Here is a 20907-nt window from a genome sequence, read left to right as displayed (position 1 = left end):
CAAGTCCTAAAACAGATTAGGAAAAATATTTACTGCAAAGAAAACACAATGCATGACTGAGAAGGTTTGTGCTATTCCTGGGTTGTAGTATAGGATGTGCACAAAGTATTCTATCACCATCTTCATGGACTATTGAATCCAGGTGGGGCAGTGTTTTCCCAGACCCCCTCCCTCTGGGCCATTACCTTCTGTTAATGGCCCATCAGATGCCTTGCCCATGACTCACAGATAACTCCCTCCAGGAGCTCTCTCTGTTTAATGGGCCATCAAGGACCCCCTGCATGACCCATCATCCCATTGTGAGATGCTCCGCCCAGGGGGAGGAACCAAGCATTCTCACCTGGATATAATCTGGGGTTTGGGACTGTACAGGGGGCCCTTACCTACTGGATTCCCAGAGGACCTGAGCTACCAGACCTTTCTACAGGATGACTGCTTCAAGAAGACCACCTCATCTGGACTGCTTCCATCACTCTGCTCAGGTTGTATTCTGACTCTGTCAGTGGTCTTTTGTATTATTGCATCTATTTTATTTTACTTTCTCTCCTTTCTTCCTATTAAATTGTATCTCTGACTTGGAGCCTCTCATTTGTTTTGCTTTCAAACCACTACAGTGCTCTTGAAGGGGCCTGCTATACTTTGGGTCAATAGCTGAGGTTCAGCTTGACTCCATAAACACTGCTGACAAGGCAGAGTAGGGAGATGTAGCAGGTGTTTCAGAGGGTTCCGTCTGTATGATGGTGTATTGTCATGTCTCTCTTTTCTCACCATTGTGCTTAGTTGGCTTCCCAAACATCAGTAAATCACAAAAAGCAGTGATTTTTTTAGTATGAGCAGAGCTCTGAAGAAGTTCTTTTCTTGCTGTGTGTTAGAAAAGTGCAGCAAGTAAGCAGGAATGCATCTGTGTTTTGAAAACAGGAAGGTGAGCAGTGAAAATTCCACAAAGACCATAGTCTCAAAGCAGCCCTCAATTCATATGGCCTTCTGTCTTCCCTAGCAGCTATTGCAATGGTTTCTTTCCACATGGAGATTCTTCTTACAAATCAGCTGCTTTGAAACCTTTGGGTTTACCAGGCCCTTCTTTTGAATTGGCACCTCAGGATGAGAGTGTAAAGAAGTATGTAGGGGAAAGTTGTTCCCAAGGTGGCAATGGCTACTTTTCTCTCTTTGCCAACACAAATACCCTAAACTCCTTTGCTAGAATTTCCTTGATACTGGATAGCCTGTACAGTTTGTTTGCCACTGTATTATTCCCTTTAATTTCTGTTGAGATTTACATGTGCAAACCCACAAATTACGACAAAATTTCTGTCTAGATCCCCATCAACTACAGAGCATAACATCTGCCTCTTGTTGTTACTCACACCAAAACTCACTATTTGTACTTCTTGTTCTCACTCCAGAGTGCCAGTTTGCCAGTTTTTGAAGAGTGTGAGACTGGCTACAAGTGAAACCAACAGAAAGCCAAACTTCTTACTGTTACTACAATTTTTGATACCTGATCCCACTACTGAGTTAGTGATGACAAACCAAGTTTGAAATAGTAGAAAAACTGAATGAAAGCCTGAATTGTATACAAGGCTGCTAGCCTTTTTTCTTTGTCTTTCTCTCATGTTCCTTGTTGCTCGTGTTGCCTGTACCAAGTCATTTATCCAAGTCCTCTTTTTCACTGCAGATGGAGCACAAACACTTCCTGAAGGCAATATTCATGCCCACAATGATGTTCAGAACTCAGCTATTCATGTCAGAAATACTGTAATGTTGAAGTGTAATCCTGCTCACTGTCGTGCCTCTGTTCAAATGACTTCTTGGTCAGTAATCAGTCCCAGCATCATAACTCTGGTGCAAACATCTGTATTTTTCCTCTGCATAATGAGAGGGCTAAAGAGAGAATTTTATTACTACATTGCCAGTATAACTGATCACCTCTACCCTTAGGAACATACTGATAGCTTTTCAGATGAGAGGGGAAAAGAAATCTGCTCTGTGCTAGCTAGATTTGTTGAGATACTTTTACAGCAAATAATTTGTCTTTTGCCAAAGTAGCCACAAGGGACAGAGAGATAAAAAATGTTGGGTGATTTTGATGTGAGAGTGGACAAGAATTAGGAACTCATTTCAACAGATAAAATGTACTTAGAAATAAATATATTCTCAAACCATTGAAAGTCTCGGAGGGGCTGGATGGCTGCCAGTGAAAAAGGTCTGTGACTTTGATACACAGACCCTTGTCCAGCTCTTCAGAGAAAACTGGAAAATTTCACAATACAAACATTCCTCCTAAAAAGCAAGCATCTCAGACCACTTTGTTCCATGGGATGGTGAAATTTCCCCCTAACCACTTTGATCCTTTCTCTCTCTCCAGCCTTTCTATCAGAAACCCTATGAGGTTATGTGAAGGAGCTGGGGAGCTGGACTGCCAGGCCTGACTACAGCTAATGGAAAAGATCTCTGAAAGGCTCAGGGCTCATGCCTGGGGCCAGAGGCTAATTTGTCCAAAAGCCATCAGCAGCAGCTGGGAATCTGGGCCCTCAAGCCTGGATTTGGTAAACAAAAACTGCAAGGAAAGTCGGTTCCTCTCACAAGAGTGGAGAACTGACAGAGCAGGCAAAGTCCTCAGCTCTAGAACTGGCTGCATCATACCTGGCCCTAACCCTCAGCTGCGGCACAGTTCTGTGAGTGCCTCTGGTACATGCAGAAATTGAATGGGAAAGGGAAAAGCAGGTCCTTTTTGGTTATGTGCTCCTCATGCTCTCACCTTGGCCACAGCCATAGCCAAGAGGTGCTGGCTCCTCTGCCAGCTGCCCACCACATCAGGACAAGGGTGGCTGGTGTGGTCCTTCCTTCCTGTGCAGGAGCAGGGGGGCCACAGGTACAGCCAGTGTGATGTACAGGTGTGCTGTCCTGAGGAATTGTTCTCAGGGCAGTCTCTGTTTGTGCTTAAGTTCGTTAGTGGCAATGCAGCTGTGGTCTGTCAGCCCCCTAAGGTTCTCAGTTTCTGCAATTACACAAGCAAACCCAATACTTCCCTGCCCTGACATAGCTGTATGCAACTACTGAACCTATGTGAGAGGGCTCTTCAAGACTTGTGACTCTCCCTTCTTGAGACTAGTTTTCTTGAGATGTTGTGGTCAAAATTTGAGGTTGATGAGATTTTTTTCTAGCAAAATTTGTAGAGAGGGAATATTTGAGTACTCTTGTGGGCTGCTGAGATGTTTTGTCTCTCAGAGAAAATGTATTGCTCCTTACAGCTGCAAGAACTTATCATTAGGGCGATGTGCAGGATCTGGTGGCCATGAAGAATTGCAGCTCAGACCTGAGCACAGCATTGTTTTGTGCTTGGACTCAGGAAATATCTGTCACTCTGCTTTATCCATCATCTGACACTAACCCCACCTTTTATATATAGAACAGTAGTTCTCCCTAACTTTTTAACCTCAAAACACTGCAGGCAAACCAGGAACTAACTTGCTTTAAATAATTAACATATTCTTGTATGCATACATTCCATGTCTTCACTGAAGGAAAACCAATACATTACCTGTAGCTGGAATTCAAATCCTTTAGTGACAGATTTAAGGTAGAGCTAGCTCTTTGCTGCTGCCTTTCATGTACTTGGATCTGGTCCATGCATGGAAATGTAATTTAACTTGGGCAGGTATCACAGTACCACAGCTAAACCACGCCTAGAACTGGTAACAGACGCCACCAGGGCTAGCACTGTGTTTTGTAAATAAACCTGCTTGCTAGCAACCACTTTATAAAATGCAAGACACGCTGTAGGCCACAGATAAAGCTTCAGAGGCGGATCTCAGAAAGCATCCAGCACACACAAGGAACAGCTGTGATATCCCTTCAGTTGCTTTCCTAACCAGATTAGAAAGCTCATGCTAAAGTATTGAAGACATGTGACAGACTGTGTGTGTCTGTCTTCTGCCTTTGCCTACTAGTTTAAGCACATTGTGAAATGTTTTGCATACTTCTCAAAACAGCAGATGAAGCATGGAGTTACGTGTATGGATCTTATTTCATTAAGCTATCTCTACACAGAATTGATATATAAAGGTGGTGATATTCACAAAGGATTGGCATTCAGAGTTGTCCTGTAAATAAAATAGAAACTTCTTTAATATGTAAGTACATGCTGATTCTTGAGATACTTCAGATACCTGACTACAGTGGTTGAAAATATGGTTGTTTTAGTCTGTTCAGAAAAACTTTTTGATCCTGTTAGGTGCTGGTTGACTGCAGTGCAAGCACATGCCATTGAGAACCTGGTTTTCCAAGGTATTATGGGCTTATTTTGCCCCTCTGGGTGAGCCCTAGCCCCTGGCCTGTGAGCACAAATAGAATTGCAGCAGTTCTAATGGGCTCACAACAGTGTGAGTCATTTGGTAGTCAGGCTTGGGCCTTCATAGCCAGGAAATCTGTCAGTCACTGACTGAAACAGGAGAAGAGAAGACTGGGGCAGGATTTGCAGGGAAAAGGAAGATCCTATTTTTATGATCAGTGGCCTTTGGTGTGCAAAGATCTTCCAGGTCACAAGGAATGAGAAGGAACAGTTCCCCTGAAATGCCCCACAGATGCAGAAGATTGGCAAAGACCCAACACAAGATGTGGAAGAACACATCAGTGCTAGGTGAAGGTGTCTCTAGCTGAGAGAAGACATGCTCCACACATGTAGGGCATGAGCAGTCATTGCACACTTCGTATACGCCCACACGAGCCAGTGCAAACAGTTCTGTATGTACCGAGTTTACTGAGAACATTTGTCTCCATCATGTAAGATTTCATTCAGCTCCAAACTCTTTGGATTTTTTTCCCAAACAAAAAGGCAGGGACAGCTTGAAATCCATCTTATCTGTAAGAAGTTTCCAAACTTTAATGTTCAGTACTCTGTGCAGATGTTATCAGTGCCTGTAAGTCATCTTTTCAGTCACCATAGTGATGGTCATGGTAATGTCCCACAGGTTACACATTCTTCCCTATAGCCAAAAAAGTAGCTATGCTAATAATATGCTTTCTCCTGGAAAATCTGATCAAGTAAATGTCTTGCCCCACAGTGACTGCTTTATGAAATCCTTTGAAATAAAAATTTTTAAAATTTAGAGCCTTGGCGGGTTCTTTAGGTGATGTTTTCCCTTGGAATCCATTAAGGCATGATCTGCATTTTTCTGATAAGGTTTTCAGATGAAATGAACCATAAGATTGCTTCCAAGTAAACATTCATCTCTACCTAGAAATGGCCTCATTACTCAGCAGGTTGTACATTCATTACTGGTTCTCCTCTTGAGATCTTGCAGAGTCACCTGGAGTCTCGTCTAAGTGTTTTAGCAGTGGAGAAAATGGGTATTAATGATTAGACCTAATAGAGCCACATTGTAAGGTTTGATTTGAATGCCACTGAGTAACTGGGCCACCTGGAGCTGACCTGCCTGAAAATGTCAGCACAGCATGTGACCATTGGGAGGGTTAGGCACTGCTGTTTCGATTAGTCATTTTATGACTCTGTCCCTAAATCCATCCATTCAGCCTTTTTTGGGCTTAAAGCCAACCCCAGCTGCTCAGGCTGGGAACTGCCTTCTCTTAGGAAGACCAAAGGAAATGATTTGCGCTGTCTCTATTTGAATCAAAGATCAGCAGGGGGGACTTTCTTCCTGTCGCAAGTGAGTTCAGGTCTGTGGGTGACAGGTATGCCACCACTGTAGCTTATAATGACTACAGTTAAATCCCCAGCTGCATACTTTAGTTGCAAGTTAAATTAGGATATTGTACAAAGAGGGTTGCAGATGTAGGTGTCTTGCTTTCTTAAAATAATCTTTAAAAAGCAGTCACATGCCTAAAGCTCTATGATGTGGTAAAACTTTTCTGTCAAGCCATGACAGATACCAATGGGCTATGCTGCATCTGAATGCAAATCTGATTCCAACTCTTAACACCTAAAAGATGCTGTATTTTAAGACAGCCATCTCTGGAATAATCCCTCTTCTTCAGAAGTGGAGTTACACACTAAATATAGAGATCAAAATTGTAAATAAAGTGAATTTTTTGAATTGAATGAAGTCAGTTATGATGACTGATTTGAGGAAAACGTGGTGATCTCCTCTTTTCAGCAAAAAATATCCATACAGTCTGTGTCTGATTATGGGATTGAAGGATAATCCAAGTCATAAGGGACCTTCAAAAGTCCTTAGAGCAAATTCCTGCCCAGAACAGAGTCAGCAATGTGGTCAAACCAGATTATACAGGATTTGTCATGTTACTTTAATGTCCATTAGTCTCTGCAAGAGTTCTGATCCTTGCCCTCACCTTTCTTTCCTCCTGCACAATCTGAGGATCACATACAGTTAGGTGGTTGGACTTTATGATCTTGGAGGTCTTTTCCAACCTGAATGATTCTATGATTCTGTGATTCTATGAGAGTCTCTCAAGTTTACTCTAAATAATGTGAATATATGTTAAATATATATATGTTAGGAGTGGAGTGAGAGCTTAGACAAGTCCTGCCTTAGGCTCAGATTTCTAGCAGTAGCTTTATTTGAGGACCTGCACCCCAAATTGCTCTCCCTCACAAGTTCTTAAGGATGACCAATTAGGTCAGTTATAAAAGGAATTATGTATTGAATAGACACAAGATTTTTGAACAGACAAAAGATTTTAACAGGCTATTTACTCCACAGGATTAACAAAATAACTACTAGTACATACATAAACAGTCCATGATGAAGGTACCTATATTACAGCTAGTGAATAAATAGCATAGATTTAGGAAATCAGTGTAACTTACCACTGAACTGATGATGGAATTCAGAAATGCAAGGCTTGCCTCCCTTCAATTTGCTCTCAAAGCAAGATGTTTATTGTCAACTGGGATGTTTATTGTCAGCATTGTCGATTATGCCATTTCCCTGGTGCCAGAGATAACTCATACCAAAGAGCTGTCCAGCCTGGCTTATCTCACTAGTTAGCAGATTCATGTGAGGGGGAAAATGCCCTGAGTTAATGCAGCAGCTGATGGACAAAACAGACAAGCTCTTCTGTGGAAGAGGGCAAGTCCTGCTACAAAGTATTAGCAAAATACTGGAAGATGGAACTCGAAATGCTTCTGTACTCATTCGCACTTTATTAAGTTGGTTCAGTTCATCCTTAGTTTTGATTCTGGCATGACCACCTTTCTTCAGCATTAAACAGGATCTCACAGAGTGACGTTCAATTTCTGCATTTAAAAACATTTACAAAAATGCGCCATACTTTTTGCCATTTAGCTGTCACTGTAGTAGAAATGTCTCAAAATTATTTTTTTTTAATGCACAGCAGAATGGTATTTCTGAGTTGCACACTAGTCACAGGTCTGTTTCAATTGGCTTGCCAGTTCTTTCATGTATGTCTTTTTTATGGTCTCAAATACGAAGTTCCTTTTTTGTGTGTGTGATAAAAGATGTCTGTTGTTGACAGTCCAGCTTGTCAGTTGATTACAAGGTTGTATGAACTTGCTGCCCTATTTCAGTACATCATCTATTTTCTGTGGAAGGATCCTAAACAGATGATCTTACTCTTTTAGGCACCTTGAAGAGATACCTCCATTTATTAATCCGTGAATGATATATCTTTAACGAAATACCAGCAGAAACATTTCCAAATCATCATCACTCCTTCCTGTCTGTGCAGGAGTCGATCTTTGATGAAAATGGACAGTGAGCTCCACACTGAAGCAGCCTGAGTCCTCTCCCCTCCTGCTTCAAAGATGCCTTCAAAGACTTGGCGCCCAGATGCTTGCAAATAAGCAGTGTTAATGCTGGAAGTTACCAGTGCTGGAAGTTAGGAGAAAGCAGTCACACAACTTCTTTTGCCTTCTTTTGCCTATTCTTCAGATTTTATTTACCAAGCAAGCTCTCATCTTAGGCTGAAAGCATGACTCAGACCTATGTGAAAAAGTATTTCAAGAAGCTCATGAGTCTTAATCATTATCCTCCACCAGATGTCAGGGAGCTCTCAAAGTTTTTCAGAGGCAAAACTGCAGTTCTTATCCATCTGCTCAGGACTAATTAAAATATGGTCTGGACAAGACAAAAACTTATGCTGAATAACTTAGCACAGGAGAAAAATGTGATAGCAAGACAACTTCTGTGAAACAGTTAGCACTCTGCAGGCCACAAACATAAAGGGCTGTTGTTGCCATCCTTTTGCACAGTAATGTTAACAGGCAATCCTTTTGTCTCTGTGCTTATGAGGAATGTCTTTATGTGGTCCCATTACTTTTAATATCTGAATTCTTTTAATATTTATCCCAGAAATCCATTTTGGACAACCAAGGCTGAGCTGATCTTCGTTGTTGACTTTTGCATAACTTTGCTGCATCGTGGTGCAGGCTGGTGTGGAGAAGTGTTGTAGGTTTGTCACAGTGCAAAAGAAAGCTGTGTTTGTTGTCCTAAAGGCAGGAAATGTACAAACAGCATCCAGGAAAAAGGGAACAGTTGCTGAAACAATTCATCTAGAGAAATTGCATTCAAAAACAGAATAATGGAGGGACAGTTTTTCTCTAATAGGAGTTAAAGGAGAAGATTTTGCCTTTAATTGTCAGTGATAAATAAAATATACATTTTTATGACTACCTGAGAGAGCTAGTAGTCATAACAGAAATCTTAACATAAAATCCAGCATCTATGTGTAGAAATATCAAAGGCTGTTTAGCCTGGAGAAGAGGAAGCTCATGGGACACTTTATCACTCTCTTCAGCTACCTGAAAGAAGGTTGTAGGGAGGCAGGTGGTGGCTTCTTCTCCCAAGTAACAAGCACAAAGATGGGAGAAAATGGCTTCAAGTTGCACCAGAGAAAGTTTAACTGGATATTTGAAAATATTTTTTCTTGGAAAGAGTTGTAAAATATAGAAACAGGCTATCCAGGGAAGTGGTAGACTCACCATCCCTGAAAGTATTTAAAAGACATGTAGGTGTGGCACTTGTGTGCAGTTTAATGGTAGACTTGTAAGTGCTGGGCTAATGGTTGAATTTCATGATCTTGAGGGTCTTTTTCAACCTAAACAATGCTATGACTCTATGGTTCTAAATAACTATTCAAAGTGCAAACAATCTGTATTATTCCATACAGTGGGCTAAAAAAAGAAATATAAATCACAGAGGATTCAAGCTGAAATTTCATTCCGGTGACTCAGATAGTTGTTTCCAGAAGAAGCCCCATACATAAAATGTATGATAACAGAAATAAACTAATCATTTTTAAAACCTGTAAATTGTAGGGACTCATTTCCCCCTCCTCCCCTTATCTGCTTCACCAATGCCATCACAAAGCTATCACCCAGCAAGCAGAGCAGGTAGCACTGCAGAAAAAAATGTGCAAGGAATTGGGAAGCAGGTGCTATGAAAAAATGTCATTATTCTATATAAAAATACATTTCTTTTGGGACATTCATATTAAAGTGACAGCTACATCCTAAGAAATATAGGATATTTTTCTAAAATGTGGAAGTTAGAAGTTTCTCTGGAAGATTCTATCTAAATCTGAAAAAACCAGTTTTGTCTTCTAGACTAGCTGATGAACATATGTAGCAGTTTTCCAGTTTGTTCTGTGGAATGGTAAGACTCTGGCATAAAAGAGCAGAAGTGAAAGATGTATATGGTAGCACTTGGGAAAAGCTGGTGTGAGGGCCAAAAATGAGAAATGAGGGAAAACCTCTGCATTCCTGATGTGAGCTCTGGACCTTTTTATTTGGATTTTGACTGATCAGGTTTCGTACTTTCTACACAGTCTTTCTCCTTAAGGTACAAATTGTTAAACCTAAAGGATTCAAAAGGTAATAAATAAATAAATAAGTAGCGTCTTCCACTGTATAAGTGTTGTGATATATTTAATTACGTGAAGTTACAACCTTAACTAATCAGTTGACAAAATACAATTTTTAGAGCTTTTTCTCTGGATTTTTTCATGGAACTGAGAATGTTTGTTTTTTCTTTAGTTGCCTAATAAGAAAAGGCTTCAGGAAATGTTCATCAAGAGAATAAGAATAAATGACTATTTGGAATATGCATTTTTCTTCTGAATCATCTTTCCAAGTGAGACTTACATATATCTGACCAAAAACTTTCCATGATTTCCCATGGGGAAAGGTTCACTGCTGTATGTGCTGCCTCTACACAATTGCTTGTGTTTGGCTCTTCAGGGAACTAAAACTGAATAGATCAATTTCAAGGATACCTTGATGGCTGGTAATACATGAATATCAGTAAATACTTGTCTGATTTAGGCTTTTTTGTCTTAATACCTGAGAAAAACAGCAGGAATATAAAACCTCAAACACTATGAACTCATAAACATCTAGTCAAATGAACATTTGAGTGAATTCAAGAGCCAGCATTGGAGAAGTGGGCTTATATTATACTTGCAGAATTTTATTTCATTTCAGTCCTCATCTGTTCTTGATTCTTCAGAGAATCCAAAGACATCAGCTGGGATCCGTGGGCTTTGTCATACCTACAGCTAAATGTTTAATTTGAAACTTGGAAGGACTTTCTGTTTGAGTCATAACCTCCAAAGGCACCTCTTCTGCATTGCCAACAAGCATTTCCACCTTCATCATACAGCAACATATTACCATTATACTGTGAACCTCCTGTTTGAGTCTGTCCAACACTTTCTGGCAACAGTTAGAAAAAAAGAAAGAAAAGGTTGCTTTTATTCTGCCTCACTTTCCTGTTCTGCCATACAGTGTTGCCCCTGTGTCATTGGGTGGTGGGAGGCAATCAAGTGAGATCTCCAGTACCCCACCCCAGGTGACACACTCAGTCAAGCCCTTCCCCAGCAGGAAAGATAGATTTCAAAATTTTTTTTTTTCCCTAACAGCTGCTTCTGCTGTGGTGCATCCGGGCAGGAGCTTAGATAGGTGGCTGGACCGGTTTCCAGAGCCAAGGGCTGCAAGAAGTCCCAGCACATGCCTGTGCCCCCCAGGAGGGCATTTGTGTTTACATCCACAGACAAGTAGAAGGCAGGGGCAGGTGCAGTGGCTCTCAGCTTGGCAGACCACCCTGGTTTCAATGGGACTGGAGCCAGGTGCCTGCCTCTCCTGCCAAGGGTAGCCAGAGAACTCCCATGGGCCTGGGGAAGCTGGGAAGAAGCTGGGAAGTACAGTTATCCTCAGCTCTCAGCAGCTGTCTCCAAGTACCATCCCTAATTTCTTCAGCCTTGACTGTCTGTTTATTAAACCAATTTGATTTAGCCTTAAAGCGTAATTGATATTAAGATCTGTGCCCTGTGCAGAAGGTAGCAGGTCCCAGAAATTGTCTTACCTGGGGAAGCATGATTCTGGAGCTGAAAAGCCTCTCCATCACCGCGGGCTTCTTGCAACATGCAAAGTTTGCTTTGCAACTCAGCAAGGTGAAGTTGGTCATAAAGAGGATAAAATGGCTGTTTTCCCATCACTAATGTCAAGGTCATGGCTAACGTTTTCTTTCCCAGGAATATGGCTTGTATTCAGTTTCTTTTCTCAGTCTGCTCTAGAACTATTATAATGGTGATTTCTTGTACTTTATTAGTGACACAGTGGCTTTAAAATGGCACTTTTACTATGATGTTATACAAATATTTAATTGAAAATGTTTTAGTTGAAACCTGAATCAGGTTGATGTTTTAACTTCACCTCTGACTCAAATAATTAATACATTAAATGGGCACTGAAATATCATGAACAGCCAGTTTTGAAGTAAACTATCTTAAATTGAAAAAAAAATAAAAGCTAATTGAACATGACATGTCTTTCAGAAATTTGAAATAACAGCTCAGATGCACTGAATACTAACCCCCTTCCTTCTCCCGAGCACAAAAAGTATTTGTTTTTTTTAAACATCAAAATGTCATGAATTGTGCCTTTCAACCACATTTGTTAAGAAATGCACTGAGGGGTGGTTAGAAGTAAACATGAGTTTTAAATGTGCTTAATTGTTTATCCTGCTTATTGTACAGTCTTGGAGCTCATTCACCCCAAATGAGAAAACAAACAGTTATTTCCATGACTCACAAGCACTCAGAAAAAAAAATAAAATTGAGTGATTAGATACTAATCTGAGATTTTCTTGCTCCATGAAGTAAAAACATATTCACAGCTTGTAAGAAAACACTTTGGTCATAAAGGACTAGTAGTAACTGAATTCAGGAGCTCAAAATGTTGGTGCTGCTGTTGGCTCTCCCTGTTCTTGTACCCCAGTCTTGGTCTTTCCCATGTAATACATAATACATAATCAAGTCTTTCAGTAAGATAAATAGCCTGCTCTCCTCCTTTGAAAGTTAAATAAAATTTAGGGGATGGCATAGAGATCTTTACTAGCTTTGTAATTTGAAAACAATTGCTATTAATGAACAGCTTTCTTACAAAACACACAAACCACTTTTCATCCCCACTCCTATTCTGCCAATGCAGTAAAAGACATCTGAAATGTCAACATTTAATAAACATTAATATTTATTCATCAGTTGAGAGATTTATTAAGGAGCTGTGTCTAGAGGAAAGATGAGGGGGCCAGCTGATGTATCCTTTTGGCTGTGAAGCGTTGGACAGGACAAACATGCAGAGACCATGAGAGGGAACAACTGCAAAGACAGAAACCCCAGTTCCATTTCTGGCGTCTCTTATTCTTAGCTTCATTGCAAGCAAAACACAGGTATAAAACACTTAAACCTGTTTTTCTAACTTTCTCTGGTGCCACAGGATCACTTGGAACTTTTATGGATTTCTGGGTGAAAGGCTCAGCTCACTGGCGAAAGAGACAGACTGAGGCATGCTCAGAAGAAGAAGAAAGTCAACTAATGCAATGAAGAAAGAAGATTTGGGATGGGAGAGGGCACTCAGATCTCACACCCCATTGAGGACACAGCTGTCCCTACAGGAGCTGGCAGCATCTTGATGAACACAGTGGCCAGTTCTGGATCTCTAGGTCTTGCAGCTCAGTGACCCCTCCAGAGCATACCTGGTACCCCCCACCATTTTCGAATATCTGCCCCAGCATGTGACATCAGCTTCTGCAGCATTCTCAGCAAGGCTGGTGTAAAGGGAGCAGCAGAGGTGGGAGGTGGGGCAGCATGGAGGAAGGACCTTTTGTTGACCTCAGCTGGATGATGTCTTCCAGCCACATGTTTGTTATCTATTTTAGTATTGGAAATGTTAGTTTGACCTGCAATCATAATGTAGTTTTACAACTCTTGTCCCTCGTGTCCTACTGGTTTCTGATTTTTGTCAGATTTAGCTAGTCATGTGCAGGCTGATCCATGCTGCCTGGAGGAAACTTCTTTCTGAAACATGCCCAGGTTTTGTACAGACTTGCCCAGACTGATGGTTCATCAGCCCTTTTTGGTTGCTGGCACACTCTGGTTAAATGATATAAATATTTTCAGTGAATCTCAAGAATCAGCATCCAGGATAAAAAAAATCTATGCTATTCCATTAGCATATCCTCCTGCTTTATGAACTTAGGTGAACTGCCAAAAAAAAAAGGGGGCGGGGGGAAATTACTTCTTTGTGTTTTGATCTCCCCAAACAGCTGCATTTCAGCATACAGTTTTGACCCATAGATTTTCTCAACTTGCAATTACCTTATTTGATGCATGCAAACTCAAGTTCTTGCTTAGAATAGTTTTATATTATCTACTTGAAGCATCTTTGCTATTGAAGTCCTGTACCACTAGACCCCAGTTCCTACACTCGAAGTACTAGCTCCTTCTACTTTATTCAAGTATCAGTAAAAATAAATGGACAGAAAAACCTAGTATCACTGCAGCTAAAACAGAATCTCACTATGTATCCCTGCAATCACTCTCTTTACGCCAATGTGGAGGGATGAAGGGTGGGGGATTTTGGACCCCTGCCAGGATCCCTATTAAAGGCCTATTTATTCTTCATTATTTAATAGACAATGTTGAAAACACAAATATCAGTGGGATAAAATAGTGGTTTATGTAAGTAGCAGTGGGAAAACTCTGTGGTAAACCAAAGGTGAGACTAATCCACCAACAGAGAGGAGTGAGTAATCACAGCTGAGTCAGACAGAGCAAGGTTTAACTGGGTGCTGAGTGCACTGTGAGGAGCTGAGAATTTCTATTCCTTAACAGAATATTCTATTCTATTAAGTGGTCACTACAGGCAAGGCAGGACCTATGTGAGCACCAGAACAATTTGGAGAAGACAAGTGAAGGGGCTGCTTGAATTTCTACTGAAACCTGACCAAGTGGCTTTTTACTGCCTCTGTAATGAGAACTACCACTGAACAATATGTTACTGTGGGTAAAAATGCTCCATGTCAGTCCTGAAGAAAACCAAAAAAATAATCATTACTATGCATTTCTTTAAAAAGGCCAGATAACCTTTTCAAGTGTTCTATTACTTCAGGAACAACATGATCTAGAACAAGAGATGAATTTCAAATGATCAGCTAAGATCGTGCCACTTTATAGCTCTTGTTAAAGGTATGCAGCATCAGGAGAGAGTTTAGTGTGCCATTTCTCAAGGGAGCCATTTGCCTTATGGTATTTGTAAGCTTGCATAAATAGAGGATGAGAAGGATGTTGATTCTGAGTCTTTTTCTAAGTATTAATACTGAAGAAAACAAAACAGGTGGGTGGCTAGGCCCCCAGAGTGTGCTCTGATGATTGCAAAGGGAATTCGTCTCCTTTAAGATATGCATTTGTAACCTTCTGTCTAATGGGTTGTCCCTGGAAAGCAAAGGTGTGTTCCAAAGCAATATCAGATCCTTAGCTAGCTGTTGTTCACAACTGGGAAGTCTCAGGCTGTTCCAGAAACCTGCCACTGCCAGAAAGGGGAGATTGTGTTTCCACCCTCTCCCAGCCTCAGTAACTCATGCCTGGCCCCAGATTGCAGTGGCTCACTGAGTCCTTTGCTAAGCTGCACTGTCTCCTGGCTTGGCAGGGAGTGGTGTGACAGGTTCTCCCTGTGAGTGGCACAGAGGAAGGTCAGATGCACTGGAGAAGCCAGAAGGAAGGAAGGAATAGGAGTGCTTAAGCAATGTGACTCCAGCCTCAGTCACTAGCATCCTCTGACACCTCAGCAGAGCCAACGAAACCTACTCTTTTCCTGGCTCCTTTTATTTTTTAAAGAAGTAAACAGCTTTAGACCTTCCCTTCTCCCTGCCTCTACCATCATGAGGGATGATGATGATAATGATGATGATGATGATATGAACACAGCTTACCTGCTGGCTTCATTTTGCTGGTGTGTCTGTGCAGTCTGCTAGCACCTCCCTTAGGATAGCTTGGGGTCTGTGTGCTCTCTGGCAGAGTTGTGGTGCTTGCTTACCTTCACAGCTCCTCAGGCTTATCCAATCTTGAAAAAGCAAAAGGGTGAAAATAAGCCATGCGACAGATTCCAGTCAGATGTTCACTTCCAAACACAGGTCTGACAAATAATGCTCTATCACTATCAATGCACATCCGTGACCATACTGTTCAGTCTTGCATTTGGGAGTGCTTTCCAATTAAAAGCAAATCACTGAAAGAGACTTTCAAATTGGTTTCACTGAAGAAAAAGAAATGAAGGGAAGCTACTTGAGATCTGACAATAGCTGGAGTGATTTGTAAGCATGAAGCATGCAAGATAACATTTAATTAACAGTGGCAAAAATAGATCACTTTGAATTTACGTAAGTTCTCTTGTTCTACGTATGAGCAATACCCTTTCTTTAAGTTCCTCTTTTCAGAAAAATGTATCAACGCTCCATTCCTGTAGATGATATGCCAGTCACAGATTGGGCAGCATTTCCCCTCCCGTTCTTGAAGATTTCAATACTCACATGTAGGGTATCCAGACAGTATGTTCCAAAAAATCTCAATCAATTTTCCCTAAGCAGCGAAAATTACTGTTTGTATAGTAAAAATTACAAATAAATCCTTGTATCTAACTGTACAGAGACTTGTTTAATAACTGCTGCATGAATTTGAAGCACCTCTGTGGCTTAATCAAGTATTATGTCCCGAGCATATGGAGAAGCTGGGATGCCTGCAACTCAGGTGACTATCCTGGGGACCCCTGATCAGCAGAGCCAAACAAACAGCGTTTTGGTGCCAGTCATCTGATCCATTTTGGATGCCTGCTGTTTCCAGTCACTGTTTCTCACTGCTGACCACCAAGAGGGCCCTCACACTGTGTATGACTCCAGTTATTCAGTGAGACAGATCTCGAGAGGGTCTTGGCTCAGAGCACACCTCCCAGCCCCCTTTTTACTCCAGTAAAGTAATAAAATCCAGGATGGGATCCCACAGCCTCTGCTCAGCACACAGTGTATTGCTGTCTGCATCCAATTTCCATCCAGCATCAGAATGTCAGTGTTGAGACACCACTGAAATGGTCATTAGGTTTGCTCCAAAGACCCCTCTAACCCCTCGGGCCAGCTGTATCTCCCTCTGCAGTGAGGCTGGGCAAGTTCCCTCTCTAAGGACACCATTCCTGCCCATCAGTTTTGGGAGTCTAATGCCTACCTTATTCACTGCTTTTCCAATTCCCTTGTGATGGAGAGGGTGTTTTAGGTCCAGAATACAATTGGAGGGACTGTATGATGCTGAATAGCCAGGTTATGGCCTCCCTGTCCATGGAGAACTCCACCCTTCACTGGTTAAGGCCCTGGGCAGCTTGGTGCAGCTATGGAGCAAGTGCCCAGATGATCTGCTGAGTGCTCTCCAGACAGAACCTCTCTGAGGGGCTGGGAAATGCAGTGAGCACACTGCTCACTGGTACTTGAACACACTTGGTTTTACTCCACTTTTGAGTTTTCCAAGTTTACTGCATACTGCACCTCTGTAAATTAGAAAACATCAAAAAAATCGTATCCCAATGTGAAAAACAGCAGTAATTAGTAGTTATAGTAAGATGTACAGGAATTAATGTTTAACCTACTAGTAATCAATAACCAATTATGCATGGCAATTAGTCAATTCTACAAGGAACATGAGCAGAGGTGGAATCCATTTCTGTGATCTTATTATTCAGAATTAAGTCGTGCTCCAGTTTTCGTGACAGTTGTTTTGAAGTTGCTGGCAGAACTGATGACTTTTCAATGTTGGTGTCTCCTAATCGTACCCCTGGGTTATGATGAACCAGCTTGGTCTTTTCCAAATGATTTTCCTTTTGCTTATGATGCAATGCAGGCTCCAAAATCTACTTGACTTTGACGTGCCCTCTGTAAAGTATGCAAATACACACTTGTCACAACTTTCCTCTCCTGCTGCACTTTTCCTTAATAGATAGTAAGAACAACTGTCCAAATCGGCCAAGAGATGGGAACACACTCTGATGGATCATGCTCCTCAACTAAGCTGGTTTTGGATAAGAGCAAGCCACAACCACTTGGACAAATCCCCCAGGATTCAGACTACTTCATTCTTCATTTTAGATTAGATCTTCTGAACACAATTTCCACTGTATCCTCACCTCCCCACGAAACTGTACCATTCACTGCCTGCAGAGATTGACAGCTCAGATGGGCTGAGAATGAGCAGTTTTCTTATTTTTGTAACCCCCATTATCTGTGTTCAATCCTACCAGATTATGGTAGCACACACAGAGCAATTTCCATGTTTTGTGCAGAATCTATTTCTAACATGAAAAATACTGTATTTGGGCAGGTAGGGCTGATATAGTTGTAGTGACAAATGGATCAGCCAAAAACAATCTCCTTCCAAAAATAGCTGCGTGTCGGGATGTAATGAGATGATAAATGTGGGTGTCATCTGCATTAAGAATGAACCTCATTAAGCAGGGATGGCCCTGTGAAGCTTTCCAGATTTACTTCTTTTCTGCCTCTTATTTTGAGGATCCAATTCTTCCTGCTTCTTAAGTGGTTTGTTTTTTTTTTTTTTATTTTTTGTCATCTCTTTTACTTAAAGGACATCAGTGTACTTTAACAGGAGTCTTTTTTCACCAGTTACACTAGTGATATAACCTCTCCTTAAAGCTTTAGCTCAGCCCTGGAGCTTGCATCAGCATGAAGATAAGGGATTTTTAGTACAATAAGAAACTGCCTACACATCCCCAAAGGTGAGGCTGGAGCCTGACTGATTAAACAGTCAGAGACCCTGTTTGGTTACCACTTCATTTGGGATACTTCATTTTTGGCTTCCAATTGATTGTTTTGTTTGGCAGGACTGAAGGAAGATTTACTATAACTCAAATACAATTATGGCAGTGTAAGAAACATGCCTTATCAATCTCATTTGCCTTGCAAACTGGCCAAATTTCCAAACCAAAATATTTTTAAGAGAGAACATAAACTTGGGTCTGTGTTTTGACCTCCTTCAAAAGGTGCCCAGTTTAATGCTCAGTTTACTACAGTACCTGAATTTGAGCAGGAATGAGACCAACAGCTACTTAGAGATATTGACGATTTTGTCATGACTTGTATCCTCACAGAAGAGACAACAAAATTCTTTGAAACCTGCTTGTTGTCCTGCTTGCTTGGTGTAATCCTTGGCCCCAAAGAACTCACCAGAAGAGATTTTTTCACTTGTAAATATAGACTTCTTAATTCAAAAGGTTGTGAAATCTTTCCAGGGAGGTCAGGTTTTGACTGTATCCCCGTACACCCAGCTCTGTGTTGAAGGCTCTTTGGGACCTTGTCTTGTGTTTTGTAACCAAAAAAAAAAAAAAAACAAAAACAAAAAAACGGTTTATTCTATTCCATCTGTTGAACCTCGGTTAGGGAGATTTTTTCTTTATCTGTTTGTCATGGGTTTTTACCAAGACACTGTTGTAGCTCCAGAAGGGAAGGGGTAACTGCCTTCTCTGATAACAAGCCAGCTGTTAAAACTGGGTGGGGCATTGATTCTTATTTCTGTTCAGCCTTCCACTACCCCCATGGTGATATCTTCTGTTAATGGGCCATTAAAGCTCACCAATGACATGACACATTACATCATCCCATTGTGAGATACTCTACCCAGGGAGGAGGAGCCAAACCATTTCCATCTAGAGAAAAGGGAGCCACAAGTGTCACCAGACATCCACTGTTGCCATGGGACTCCCAAAGGAAGACTGGACCCATTTCTGGACCCTTGGCTCCATGAGGACCAGCTCTGCTTCCAGCAGGACCACATCTGCCACTCCAGGAGGGCTTACCTTTGGACTGTTTCCAACACCCTGACCAACAAGGTGTCAGGTTGTATTTCTGAGTCTGTAGAGGTTTTTTCTAGGATTTCTTGTTTGTTTGTTTCCTTGCTTATTCTTCTGCACTACAACATTTGTATTTTTTATATGCCTAGTAAAGAACTGCTATACCTATTCCCAAAATCTTTGCCTGCCAGCCTTTATTTGCAAATTTATACTAATTTGGAAAAGGGGAGGGGGGGCTTACATTCCAAGGGAGGCTCCAATCTTCCCTGGCAGATACCTGTCTATCTAAACCAAGGCAGACCTGCAAAATCCACAGGCAGAGAGCTCTGATATCAGGAGGTTCTTGGTTTGGGTTGCCGTAGGTGTAGGTCATGCAGCTGCACATGTCCAACTTCTGCTGAGCCAGGCACCTTGTGTGAGTTACCACCAGAAGGGGTTTTGGACTGGGGGAAGCCAGGCAGGATCAGCTGAGACTCTCAGCAAGTACCCCCATCACCCTGATTGAACTTCTGACATCTGAACAGAGGAACCCTTCACCACCCAGCTTCTCTGAGTTCAGTCCACTCTACTGCACTGTATATATCTGCTGGCATCTGTCAGCTAATTAAAGCTGAGTTTTCCAAAGACAGTGATTGTTCTTCAGACAAATTATTATGATTTATGTATCATCTGCCATTATGATAATTCTGTAATTGTTGTTGTGTGACAAGTACTCAGTCATCCCCTCTACTATTACCTCATATTGTTTTAATAACTGAGCTTTATATAATGTTTTATTTAAATGCATGCCAGTGCCTGCCTTTATCTGCACATATCCGAGGTGTGTGCAGTGGTCAGTGGGCCCTGATGATGGTCAGACTGAATGATAGAGCAGCTTCTGCTGTTCTCCTCCACCAAAAAGACCGCTCCCCAAGCACCTGCTCACCAGCAGCAGTGGGAAGCATCCCAGGAGAAATCCTGTAGAACAAGAGCCAGGATTAACTCACTAGACAACTGAGAGCCAGGAAAGGCACCAGGGCAAAGGAGGAGAGCTGGCGTGCTGTGCCTGTGAGCCTAAAGTTCAGGAGATGTTTCTCCTCCAGCTTTGGGGCATGTGAGCTCCTGGGAGGAGCAATGAGGCATTCCTCAAATGGCTTCTCTTCTCCTCCAGGCCCTTTCCCTTCTTCATAGCCCTCCCCTGGATGCTCTCTAATAGCTTTATATTTTTCTTCTACTGTGGCACCCAGAGCTTCCCCCAGCACTGAAGGTGAGGCTGCCCCAGAGCAGAGCAGGACAATCCCCTCCCTTGCCCAGCTGATGCTGTCCCTGATGCCCCCAGGATGTGGGTAGCCCTCCTGGCTGCCAGGGCATAGGGGGTGCCAAGTGGTGGAACTCCCATGAGATATCTGCTCTTCGTGAAACAAGCATCATGTGCTTGACCTGAAGGACATGCTAGGGGTTGTTCAAAATGCTGTGTGAGTCCTGATGAGGGACACTGAGCACCAATATATAGATGGAAAGCAAATTTTGGTTATAAATCTGCTTGCTTTCCTGTTGAGGGGCAAAGTTATAAAAAAACCCTATTAGTCAACACTGTAAGTGATGGTTTGATGGTAATTTGCAGCAGCACGGTAGCATGAATATCAATTTTATTCAAAAGAACAGATAATGAAAACTTTTCATTTTGTAGTGACTCACGTGTAATACACTGCATTTCCTTTAATAGGAAATGATGTGCGTACAAAATCCATAGTTGCTATGATTAGTTGTTGCTGATCTTTAAAGATAAGAAGCAAAGTGGGGGGAAGAAA

Source organism: Chamaea fasciata, unplaced genomic scaffold (assembly GCF_029207755.1).
Source record: "Chamaea fasciata isolate MVZ Bird 193981 ecotype frontalis unplaced genomic scaffold, bChaFas1.0.hap1 SCAF_4, whole genome shotgun sequence".
Lineage (NCBI taxonomy): Eukaryota > Metazoa > Chordata > Aves > Passeriformes > Sylviidae > Chamaea > Chamaea fasciata.
This window is presented reverse-complemented; position numbering follows the sequence as displayed.